Raw genomic sequence first — 13,747 nt, 5'->3', positions numbered from 1 at the left:
GAAAAAAAACAGGCATAAAGTTGTCTTGACATTGGACATTCGAGAGTCTCAAATTTAGGGCCGGTCTCTAAAGTTACATGTGATATTGTTATACACTTTTCTAACATCAGTAGCATTTGAAGAGAATGACTTACAGTCATAAAAACAACTGTAATTGTTCATCTAGGTGACAGCTATAATGCACAATTAATTTGAATGTTTGATATTTATTACAACAAACTGTAAGTCATATGTAAATTATGCTACTTTTTCACATGGGCTCAAATGCAAATTTGAAGCTCAATAGCATTTGAGAAGAAAGACTTGCAGTCACAAAACAATTGTAATGTGTTCATTTAGGTGTCAGCTACAATGCACACCTTATACATTTTTTATAAATATAAAAATAAAGTGTTACTAAACTTATATATATATTGTTCTGTGTATGTGATTTCAAAGTCTAGATTGGTCAGATTAACACTTTAACTGCCGCATCCCTTAAAACTTGATTGTCAGAGGGTTACTGTACATTCTTATGCCCGCTGGGCACAGTTTTCCCGATGCCACCGGGGTGGTGTTGCACTGATGGCTTGAGTCCGACATCGCTGCTTGCAGCTATATTTAGGGCTCAAGCCCGAAGGGGCGAAGAGCCCTATTGTTCTTCTAAGGATTATTCTTCTTATTATTATTTTTTTTATTTTTTATTAAACCTTCCGGGGGTTTTTAGGGGCCTTAACATGCTCAAAAACTCTTGAAAATTGGCACACACATTGGAATCTGCGGCCATCAGGACGCTGCAGAGGCTGGGACCCGGGCGTGGCACAGGGGCTCTACAGCGCCCCCTGGAACACAGTCAGAAATCTTGAACCATAGCTCACACACACTTTCATGTATTTATATGAAACTCGGTACACATATAGATCTCATTGAGCTGAACAACTTTCACACTTTATGTCATAGGCTCCGCCCAACAGGAAGTCAGCTATTTAGGGCTGTTTATAAAAAGCATGCTCTGGAATTTGATATACTTGTCATAGGTCTTTTACTTGATTGCCACCAAACTCGGTCAACATGATCTCAAGACATTGGGGATGGAAAATTGCGAGGGGATTTTTGATATCTCGAACGGTTTGCCCGTGGCGAGGCGTTGAAATTATGGCGAGAAATGAGAAACAGGAAATGTCTAATAACATCCACATACATTTCCTGAATTTGATCAAACTTCATTGGTTTGTTCGTTGTATGATACTGATCGTATATATGTGACTATTAAGAGTCAACATTATAGCGCCACCAACTGGCAGCAGGAAGTGTGTCATTTTCCAAATGCTTTGAATTCAGCATCTTATTTTTACTCTATTTACTTAAAACTTCATCAGAATAATGACAAAACACGGCCGATGTAAATCTGTTGTGGGGATATTGATATCTGATATAGTGTTGCCATGGCAACGTGTCAAACTTGAATGTTCTGTTATGGTGAGTTTGAGGCAGACAACAAGCTCAGATTTACATAAAACTCAAAACACATATCAGTATTAGTGATAGCTAGATAATGGCAAAAGCTTTTAAAAGGGCGTGAAGGAGGCACTCTATAGCGCCACCTTTTGTCAAAAGTGGGGGGGTTAGTTTTAGCTACAGACACCAAACTTGGTACATAAATTGTTCTTTTCAAGACGGACAACTTTCTAATTCACAGTCATCAGCTACGACCAACAGGAAGTCGGCTATTTTGATTTGAATATTTAAATTGAGCTCTGATTTAATGCATACTCCTCACAGGGGAAGTACACTATACACACCAAACTTTGTCTACATGAAGAAAAACCATTGAGGAACTTAAATTGCGAACGGATTTTGGTTAGCTTGAACGGTTTTGTCGTGGTGAATTTTTGAAATGACAGTAAAAAGGGAAACATTAATTGTCTTGTATGTTTAAATTGCAGCTTCCAAACACTTCAAAGCATTTTTTTATACAAAGATCAAATCATTCTGAGGAAATATGCATAGTTTCACGACTTTACAACACTGTATGGATAAAAGAAAATTAAAAAACTGTCAGACTTCTCAACTGACATGATCTCACTCTGGCCACCCTGTCTGTGTGAGGGAAGGGAGGGGGAGAGGGAGGGGGAGTGTGAGGGGGTTGGTGACTGTGACAGTGTGTGTGGACTGTAGGGAGGGGCTGTCTGGCAGAGAGAGAGAGAGAGAGACCTAATCATCCCTTTAATAATCAGGAAAAAAAAAATCTGTATTTTAAATTGTTATTGTTTTTGTTGTTGCTAATGGTGATGTTTTTTCCTTTCATTACAGGTTAAGAAATCTCTTAGGCCTTATCCTTTTCTGACAGTTTTAGGGATTTAAAAACATCCTAAGAACCCTAATTTGTGCTGCAAATAATAATTTCAAACTCATTTGATACTGACCTATGACAACCTGTGACGTGACATGACATTTATTAATCTCATGGATGTAACAGTAAAACTCTTCAACTGACAGATAAAGCTGCAATGCAAGCAAAACTATTTCACAAATGCTTATAGGTCATTAAAATCATTACAAAACACTAATACATTATTTAAGGATTTGGTAACACTGTAAAATAATGTCTAATTTGTTAACATTATGCAGTATAACATAGTATGCAGTCTTCGTAGGGCACCAACTCCCAGAGGGGCACCATCCCAGTTGCTCAAAAAAAAAAAAAAAAAAAAAAAAAAAACATGCGTCATTCTCCCATCCGCGCTCGCGACCGCTCACACCTCATGTTTGCGGCTGAATGTTCGTAATTGATGGATGGACATCTATGCCTGGGTATAGGACATCAGCAATCCGGCACAGAGAAAAGAAAACTAAAGAAAATAAAACAGGCATAAAGTTGTCTTGACATTGGACTTTCTAGAGTCTCAAATTTAGGGCCGGTCTCTAAAGTTACATGTGATATTGTTATACACTTTTCTAACGTCAGTAGCATTTGAAGAGAATGACTTAGTCATAAAAACAACTGTAATTGTTCATCTAGGTGACAGCTATAATGCACAATTAAATTGAATGTTTGATATTTATTACAACAAACTGTAAGTCATATGTAAATTATGCAACTTTTTCACATGGTCTCAAATGCAAATTTGAAGCTCAATAGCATTTGAGAAGAAAGACTTGCAGTCACAAAGCAATTGTAATGTGTTCATATAGGTGTCAGCTACAATGCACACCTTATACATTTTTTATAAATATTAAAATAAAGTGTTACTAAAGTTATATATATTGTTCTGTGTATGTGATTTCAAAGTTTAGATTGGTCGGATTAACCCTTTAACTGCCGCATCCCTTAAAACTGATTGTCAGAGGGTTACTGTAAATGCTTATGCCCGCTGGGCACAGTTATCCTGATGCCACCGGGGTGGTGTTGCACTGATGGCTTGAGCCCGACATCGCTGCTTGCAGCTATATTTCTTCTTCTTATTATTATTTTTTTTATTTTTTATTAAACCTTCCGGGGGTTTTTGGAGGCCTTAACATGCTCAAAAACTCTTGAAAATTGGCACACACATTGGAATCTGCGGCCATCAGGACGCCACAGAGACTGGGACCCGGGCGTGGCACAGGGGCTCTACAGCGCCCCCTGGAACACAGTCAGAAATCTTGAACCATAGCTCACACACACTTTCATGTATTTATATGAAACTCAGTACACTTATAGATCTCATTGAGCCGAACAACTTTCGCACTCTATGTCATAGGCTCCGCCCAACAGGAATTCAGCTATTTAGGGCTGTTTATAAAAAGCATGCTCTGGAATTTGATATACTTGTCATAGGTCTTTTACTTGATTGCCACCAAACTCGGTCAGCATGATCTCAAGACATTGGGGATGGAAAATTGCGAGGGGATTTTTGATATCTCGAACGGTTTGCCCGAGGCGAGGCGTTGAAATTATGGCGAGAAATGAGAAACAGGAAATGTCTAATAACATCCACATACATTTCCTGAATTTGATCAAACTTCATTGGTTTGTTCGTTGTATGATACTGATCGTATATATGTGACTATTAAGAGTCAACATTATAGCGCCACCAACTGGCAGCAGGAAGTGTGTCATTTTCCAAATGCTTTGAATTCAGCATCTTATTTTTACTCTATTTACTTAAAACTTCATCAGAATAATGACAAAACACGGCCGATGTAAATCTGTTGTTGGGATATTGATATCTGATATAGTGTTGCCATGGCAACGTGTCAAACTTGAATGTTCTGTTATGGTGAGTTTGAGGCAGACAACAAGCTCAGATTTACATGAAACTCAAAACACATATCAGTATTAGTGATAGCTAGACAATGGCAAAAGCTTTTAAAAGGGCGTGAAGGAGGCACTCTATAGCGCCACCTTTTGTCAAAAGTGGGGGGGTTAGTTTTAGCTACAGACACCAAACTTGGTAAATAAATTGTTCTTTTCAAGACGGACAACTTTCTAATTCACAGTCATCAGCTACGACCAACAGGAAGTCGGCTATTTTGATTTGAATATTTAAATTGAGCTCTGATTTAATGCATACTCCTCACAGGAAATGTTCACTATACTCACCAAACTTTGTCTACATGTTGAAAAAACATTGAGGAACTTAAATTGCGAACGGATTTTGGTTAGCTTGAACGGTTTTGTCGTGGTGATTTTTTGAAATGACAGTAAAAAGGATCATTAATTGTCTTGTATTTTTAAATTGCAGCTTCCAAACACTTAAAAAAAAAAATCATACAGAGATCAAATCATTCTGAGGACATATGCATAGTTTCATGACTTTACAACACTGTATGACTAAAAGAAAATAAAAAAACTGTCAGACATCTCAACTCACTCTGTCCCTCTGTTTGAGGAATGTATGTGTGCTGACTGAGTGTGTGTGTGTGTGTGTGTGTGTGTCTGTGAGTGGGGGATGGGCATGAGCTGAGTGGCAGACACAATGAGAGAGAGAAAGAGAGAGAGAGAGAGAGAGAGAGAGAGAGACTTAATCATCTCTTTAATCACCAGAAAAAAAATGTATTTTAAATTGTTATTTTTTGTTGCTTTTGCTAACATTGCTGTTTTCATTACAGCTTAAGAAATCTCTTAGGCCTTATCCTTTTCTGACAGTTTCAGGAATTAAAAACAAAATTCTAAAAATACTTATTTGTGCTGCAAATAATAATTTCAATCTCATTTGATACTGACCTATTCCATCCTGTGACATGACATTTATCTTAATTTACATAATCTCATGGATGTAACAGTAAAACTGTTCAGTTCACAGATCAAGACTAAGCTGTAATGCAAGCAGAACTTTAACAAATGCTTATAAGTCATTAAAGGATTTTATAACACTGTAAAATAATGCCTAATTTGCAGTGATGGGAATAACGGCGTTATAAATAACGGCGTTACTAACGGCATTACTTTTTCCAGTAACGAGTAATCTAATTGATTACTCTTCTCATCTTAATAACGCCGTTACCGTTACTGCCAAAAAATGCGGCGCGTTACTATAACTGATGATGAAGCTGTTTTTTTTTTTTCATCAGACCAACTAGATCTCTGAGCGAGAGGCAAATACTTTTTTTTACTGTTCTTCCTTGGTTAGTGGGCAGAGCACGAGACAAGCGCATAAATGCTGACGATTGGCTGAGGTAGAGTAAAATTTCATTGTAAGCCAATCAGAGGTAGAGTTGGGCGGGTTTTCGAAAGCACGCATAGTAATTCGGCTCTTTTGACTCAGCTCACTGAAAAGAGCCGGCTCTTTGGCTCACAAACGGCTCTTTAAATGACTTTGACTATAATATTTCAATTTTTATTACATAATTATTTAATTTCTATAGGCTAAATTTGAAAAAATAGAGTTGGCTCTTCAGATATGCGAGCCAGCTCCCGAAGTTCAACTAAAAAGCCGGCTCTTAGAGTCGGCTCATTCGCGAATCGCGAACGACTCATCAAAAGCTCATTCGCGAACGAGTCGATCCATCATCACTAACGCTCATTCGCGAACGACCCATCATCGGACAGGACAGGACACACAACGAACAACACAAGCCAGTCAGTCAACCAGAGACAGGTATGGCGACGAGCCCAAATAATCCAAAAGTAGCCTTCTCTAAATGGAAGTATATACATTACTTTTTCCTTCAAGAAATTAAAGAAACAATAAAAGGAAATATCAAAAGTTCCCAAAAATCTATCGTGTTATTTGCATTGATCCACTATATAAACATAATATCTACATACATGCCATTTGATTGGAGGCTAGTCTCACTTTGTCCCACAGCAACTTTTTTTTTTAGATGTGTGTACAATGTTTCATGTTTCTGTTAATAATGTATTGTATTAAGTGTCCATTTCATTATAATATTCAGATTTATCATAAATAATTGAACATGCACATGTATTTTAAGTTCCTTTAAAGAGGGGTAGAGGTGGGGTCACGTTTGAGCATTTAAAATTTAATTTTACTTGAAAGTAACGCAATAGTTACTTTCTTAAGTAACTAGTTACTTTAAAAATTTGTAACTGAGTTACTAATTTAGTTACTTTTTGGAAGAAGTAACTAGTAACTGTAACTAATTACTTTTTAAAAGTAACTTGCCCAACACTGCTAATTTGTTAACATTAGTAAATGCATTGGTAACACTTTATAATAACTGCACTCATTAGTAAATAGTCAGTTCATGCTTTATAAAGTCTTGTCCCAACTTAAATAGTCATTAATAAGCAGCTTATAAATACAGCTATAAATAGCTTGATCTTGGTTTATAAGCACATTTATTAAAAAGGAGAGTAAAGGGTCAGTTATCTTCCTATGAAAAATAAAAAAAATGAAAATAAACAAACAACAACACAGATTGATACAGAACTCAGAAATTTTATTGTGGATTTATGATCAAATCAGCCTGTAAATGAATCATACTCCTCCAAGAAGACACAAGTAGTTCACACCAAACTTTTTCAACATGATGCCAATATACTGAAGATGTTAAATTGCGAATGGGTTTAGGATACCTTAAATGGTGTGGCCATACCGATTTATTAAAGTAACATAAAAAAATACAATAGTTATTTTACTATATCTTTAACATTCTTCATTCCAACTCTTCATAATTTTTTATATACGTAGAAGTCATCATTTGAAAGAAGCACAGCAAGTTTCATAGCTTTATCATTTTCAAGAGCCAGCTTAAAATTAAAACTATCATAACATATAAATCAAGCTTGCAATTCTTAGTACCAATAATGGCCACCAGATGGCGCTATATGATTACTTTTAAATAATTATTGTAGAAACAAGTATGATTTAAATCATTTATAGAAATCTTTCAAAGAAAAATAATATGTATTTTACTGATAAAATGACCCTCACTTAATTAGAATAATATGCTGAAGTATTGTGAAATACTGTGTATTAAGAATAATTCTTTATAGGCTTTATGGACAGATAAGTTTGGAGTGACTCTTGAAGGATCAGCACCACATCCTCTTTTACCACTGTTTAAAGAATTTATCTTACAGAACAGGTGCGAATTAATTTTGGATAGCTTGAATGGTTTTGTCATGGTGATTTTTTGAAATAACAGTAAAAAAGGAACCAGTAAATGTCTTTTATTTTTTTAAGTGCAAGTTCTAAACAATTCAACAAAATGTACACATAGAAGACAAGTCATGCTGAGGAAATATGCATAGTTTCATGACTATACAACACTATATGGATGATAGAAAATTAAAAAACTACCATACATCTGATGTCACTCTGTCCCTCTGGGTAATGTGAATGTGTGTGTGTGTGTTTGTGTGTTAAGTGTGTGTGTGTTAAGTGTGTGTGCTGAGTTTGTGTGAATGTGTGGGAGAGGGGATGGGCTTGGTGTCAGAGAGAGAGAGAGAGAGAGAGAGAGGGAGGGAGACTTAATCATCTCTTTAATCACCAGCAGAAAAAAAAGCAATTTTGTGTTGTTGTTGTTTTTTCATCATTACAGCTTAAAAAATATCTTAGGCCTCAACATCAACTGTTGCTAGCCTACTCCCAAAATTAATAGTCATTAGTAAGCATTTTATAAATACAGCTATAATTAAATTGTTCATGGTTTATATGCACATTTATTTTGAGGAGATTAAAGGCTGTAATGTTCCTAAAAAAAAATGTAAAAAAATAAAAATAAAAAAAATAAACAAACACAGAACTCAGAAACATTTATTTCAAGATGCAATAAAAGAAAACTGTACACTATATATATATATATATATATATATATATATATATATATATATATATATATATATATATATATATATACACAATTGCATAAGTTTATATTTAATTTTTTTTATCAAGTGTACAGCTAATAATAATAATAATAATGCATTTTATTTAAGGCGCCTTTCAAACCACTCAAGGTCACCGTACAACAAGTAACAACAGTAACAATATTAAAACAAAAAATAACAGCAAATAACAATGTCAGTAAAAAACCACAATAATATTAGAATAGCACAACATATTGTGGAATACTATATTAAGACTTTATATATAGGCTTTATGAACAGATAGGTTTTGAGAGATTCTTGAAGTACTAGCATCACCTCCTCTTGTACGACGGTTTGAGGAATATATTTTCCAGATAGTACCGCCGCTCCCTATATGCAGAATACGCAGTCTTCGTAGGGCACCAACTCCCAGAGGGGGCACCATCCCAGTAGCTCAAAAAAAATAAAACATGCGCCATTCTCCCATCCGCTCTCGCGACCGCTCTGACATTTGCGGATGAATGTTCGTAATTGATGGATGGACATCTATGCCCGGGTAAAAGACATCAGCAATCCGGCACAGAGAAAAGAAAAATAAAGTAAAAAACAAAACAAAAACAGGCATAACCGGATTAACCCTTTAACTGCCATATCCCTTAAAATTTGATTGCCAGAGGGTTACTGTAAATGCTTATGCCCGCTGGGCACAGTTTTCCCGATGCCACCGGGGTGGTGTTGCACTGACGGCTTGAGCCCGCCATCGCTGCTTGCAGCTATATTTATTATTCTTCTTCTTCTTCTTCTTCTTCTTCTCCCGAATGAATCGCATTTTTGAGGGCTTTAACATGCTCAAAAAGTCATGAAACTTTGCACACTCGTCAAACCTGGTGAAAATTTTCGTCTGATATAGGATTCAGAAGAGGGTGTGGCAAAATGGCTCGACAGCGCCACCTATACCAAGAAAATCAACAGCCTTCCAGCTATGTTTCACGTACATGCACGAAAATTGGCACACATATGTAACACACCAATACCTACAAAAAAGACTCTTGGAGCGAAATTCTAAACCCAACAGGAAGTCGGTTATTTTTAATATTATGAGCATATTTTGTGTAATTTTGGTCATTTCCATGTGTTGTATTTTAACGAACTCCTCCTAGAGAGTTCTTCAAATCAACACCAAATTTGGTATGCCTAATCTAAAGGCCTTTGCGATGTTAAATTGCGAAGATCCTGACTTTTCGTTGAAGGGCGTGTCCGTGGCGGCCTGGCGAATTTCGATGATTCGCCATGAAAAATGAAGTTGCTATAACTCACACATACAATGACCAATCTGCCCCAAACTTCGCATGTTTGATGAGACTCCGAACCTGAACAGATTGACATGCCCATATTCAGTTATAGTCATAGCGCCACCTATTGGCAACAGGAAGTGACATATTTTACGCTGCGACGAACTACTCCTAGAAATTTTATGACATCAATGTCTTTTTTGTGGTCAGTCTAATCTAAAGGCCTGTGCGATGTTCAGTTGTGAAGATCTTGAGTTTTCGTTAAAAGGCTTGTTCATGGCGCCGCGACGAAGTTCGATGTCTCGCCATGCGAATAAAAGATGTTATAACTCAGGCATAAGATGTCCGATCTTCCCCAAACTTCACATGTGTGATAAGAGTCCTGGCCTGAACAGATCTTCAGGCCAATATTCCACCGGTTGTGGCAGAATGGCTCTATAGCGCCACCTATACACTTTCAACGGAGTGCGCCTCGAGCTATGTTTCACGTACATGTACAAAAATTGGTACACACATGTAACACTCCAATACCTACAAAAAAGTCTGTTGGTACGAAATCCGGATCCCAACAGGAAGTCGGTTATTTTGAATTTTCCCTTCAAAATTGGTGTTGTTTTTGCCATTTTCAGGGGTTGTACTTTAACGAACTCCTCCTAGAGATTTATTCAGATCAACACCAAACTTGGTCAGTGTAATCTAAAGCCCTTTGCGATAATAAATTGCGAAGGACTTGAGGTTTCGTTAAAGGGCGGGTCCATGGCGGCCTGACAAATTTCGATGTTTCGCCATGAAAAAGGAAGTTGCTGTAACTCAGACATACAATGTCCAATCTGCCCCAAACTTCACATGTTGGATAAGACTCTTGACCTGAACAGATCTACATGCCAATATTCAGTTATAGTCATAGCGCCACCTATTGGCAACAGGAAGTTACATATTTTACACTGCGACAAACTACTCCTAGAAATTTTATGACATCAATGTATTTTTTGTGGTCAGTCTAATCTAAAGACCTGTGTGATGTTTAGTTGTGAAGATCTTGAGTTTTTGTTAAAAGGTGTGTCCATGGCGCCGTGATGAAGTTCGATGTCTCGCCATGGGAATAAAAGATGTTATAACTCAGGCATAAAATGTCCGATCTTGCCCAAACTTCACTTGTGTGATAAGGGTCCTGGCCTGAACAGATCTGAAGGCCAATATTCCATCGAGTGTGGCAAAATGGCTCAATAGCGCCACCTATACACTTTCAACGGAGTGCGTATACACTTTAAACAGAGTGCGCCTTGAGCTATGTTTCACGTACATGTACAAAAATCGGTACACACATGTAACACACCAATATCTACGAAAAAGTCTCTTGGTACGAAGTCCGAATCCCAACAGGAAGTCAGTTATTTCGAATTTTCTCTGCAAAATTAGTGTTGTTTTGGCCATTTTCAGGGGTTGTACTTTAACGAACTCCTCCTAGATATTTATTCAGATCAACACCAAACTTGGTCAGTGTAATCTAAAGCCTTTTGCGATCTTAAATTGCGAAGATCTTGAGGTTTCGTTAAAGGGCGTGTCCATGGCGGCCTGACAAATTTCATTGTTTCGCCATGAAATAGGATGTTGTTGTAACTCAGGCATAAAATGTCCAATCCTCCCCAAACCTCACATGTTCGATAAAAGTCCTGCCCTGAACACATCTGAAGGCCAATATTCCATTATAATGATAGCGCCACCTGCTGGCAACAGGAAGATTGGCACATATATGGAATAAACATTGATATATTCTACTTATATTTATGAGTTTAAACGCATATTTCTCAACGTTCACCTATTAACTAAAGCCACTCGCTGCCGGTGAGCCCGGGTGCGAGGGCCCGTTCATCGCTGCTTGCAGCTTTAATTAGGGCTCAAGCCCAAAGGGCGAGAGGCCTATTGTTTTCCTTAGGATTATTTTTTATTATTATTATTATTATTATTATTATTATTATTTTTTTCCAACGTCTCGGGGGCTTTTGGGGCCCTTAACGTGCTTAAAAAGTCTTGAAAATTGGCACACAGATTGGAACCTGCGGCCATTAGGGCCGGGCAGAGACTGATACACGGGCGTGGCACAGGGGCTCTACAGCGCCCCCTGGAATATGGAGGGCCATATATCATACATTCTTGCTCGTAGACGTATGAAACTCGGTACACATATAAATCTCATCAATCCAAACAACTTTTGTATTGCATATCATAGGCTCCGCCCAACAGGAAGTTGGCTATTTAGGGTTTAGTATTCAAATTTTTCGTCAAAGTTGTGGGGGCTTTGGGGGTCCTTAACATACTCAAAAACTCTTGAAAATTTGCGCACACTTTGGAATCTGTGGCCTTTAGGAGCCTGCAGAGGCTGGGACCCGGGCGTGGCACAGGGGCTCTACGGCGCCCCCTGGAACACAGTCAGAAATGTTGATGTATAGCTCACACATACTTGCACATATTCATATGAAACTCAGTACACATATAGATCTCATCGTGCCGAACAACTTTCGTATTGCATGTCATAGGCTCCACCCAACAGGAAGTCAGCTATTTAGAGTTATGTAAAAAGCGCATGCTCTGGAATTTGAAATACTTGTCATAGGTTTTTTTCTCGATTGCCGCCAAACTCGGTCAACATGATCTCAAGACACTGGGGATGAAAAATTGCCAGGGGATTTTTGATATCTCGAACGGTTTGCTCGTGGCGAGGCGTTGAAATTATGGCGAGAAATTAGAAACAGGAAGTGTCTAATACCATCCACATACATTTCCTGATTTTAATCAAACTTCATCAGATTATTCGTTGTATGATGTCGATCGCATATATGTGACTATTAGGAGTCAAAGTTATAGCGCCACCAACTGGCAGAAGGAAGTGTGTCATTTTCAAAATGATTTGAATTCAGCATCTTATTATTACTCGATTTGCTTCAAACTTCATCAGAATAATGTTAAAACACAGCTGATATAAATCTGCAAGGGGGATATTGATATCAAAAAAATTGTTGCCGTGGCAACATGTCAAACTGGAATACTTCTCAGGTGATTTTGAGGCATATAACATGCTTAGAATTTCATCAAACTCAGAACACATATCAGTATTAGTGACAGCTAGACACTGGCAAAAGTTCATAAGAGGGCGTGGAATAGGCACTCTATAGCGCCACCTTTTGTCAAAAGTGGGGGGGTTAGTTTTAGCTACAGACACCAAACTCAGTACAAAAATTGTTCTTATCAAGACGGACAACTTTCTAATTCACAGTCATCAGCTACGACCAACAGGAAGTCGGCTATTTTGATTTGAATGTGGATTATTTTTTACATTTAGCCGTGAATTAATGCATACTGCTCAGAGGAGAGTAACACTATACACACCAAACTTGGTCTACATGTTGAAAAAACATTGAGGAACTTAAATTGTGAATGGGTTTTGGATAGCTTGGATGGTTTTGTCGTGGTGATTTTTTTAAATGACAATAAAGATGGAATTATTAATTTTCCTGCATTTTTAAATTCCAAACACTTCAAAACCTTTTTTCATACAGAAAAAAAAGTTATTCTGAGTAAATATGCATAGTTTCATGACTTTACAACACTGTATGGATAACAGAAAATTAAAAAACTGTCAGACATCTCATCTCACTCTGTCCATCTGTTTAAGTGTGTGTGCTTAGACTTCCATTGTCTGAGAGAAATAGCGCCCCTACAGGTTCAGTTACCGGACTAAAAAAGGGAGGAGACTGTCTTTTGGTTTCGATTTTAAATCGGTTAAAATACAAATAAATACTTGGATTTAATTCACAGTGACAAGCTAAACCAACATATATGATTATTATCAGGTCAGGGCTCATTAATAATTGATGTGTGGTCAGTGATACGTGAGAAACACGAGAGATGAATCACCGCTCTGAGCAGGAGCGTGTGGAATGATGAGCTCAGAAAAAACGAGTTTATTCTTGTTTTATAGCTATTAAAAATAAAGTATTGCAGCGATATCACACAATTCACCAATTAGAGCACACCAAGAGCTAAATTAAGATGTTTTTGAACTGTTTGTGTGAAAATGAAATATTTGCGGCTGCCTATCTGAAATCACTGCCTCCGATCAGCGCGCACAGTGTCTCAGAGCTCAAAACAAACGAATTTATTCTTGTTTAAGAGCTTTTTAAAATAAATTATTGCCATAAATGCACACAATACATCC

At 37.4% G+C, this 13,747-nt stretch overlaps 1 protein-coding gene across 1 annotated transcript in view; it reads left to right on the top strand.

The window, feature by feature from the left end:
* The window catches only part of LOC127935227 (glutathione S-transferase A), a 232,949-nt gene that overhangs the window by 65,385 nt on the left and 153,817 nt on the right, over positions 1-13,747 (top strand). The window lies entirely within an intron of this gene.

Source organism: Carassius gibelio, chromosome A19, assembly GCF_023724105.1.
Source record: "Carassius gibelio isolate Cgi1373 ecotype wild population from Czech Republic chromosome A19, carGib1.2-hapl.c, whole genome shotgun sequence".
Taxonomy (NCBI): domain Eukaryota; kingdom Metazoa; phylum Chordata; class Actinopteri; order Cypriniformes; family Cyprinidae; genus Carassius; species Carassius gibelio.
This window is presented reverse-complemented; position numbering and strand designations above follow the sequence as displayed.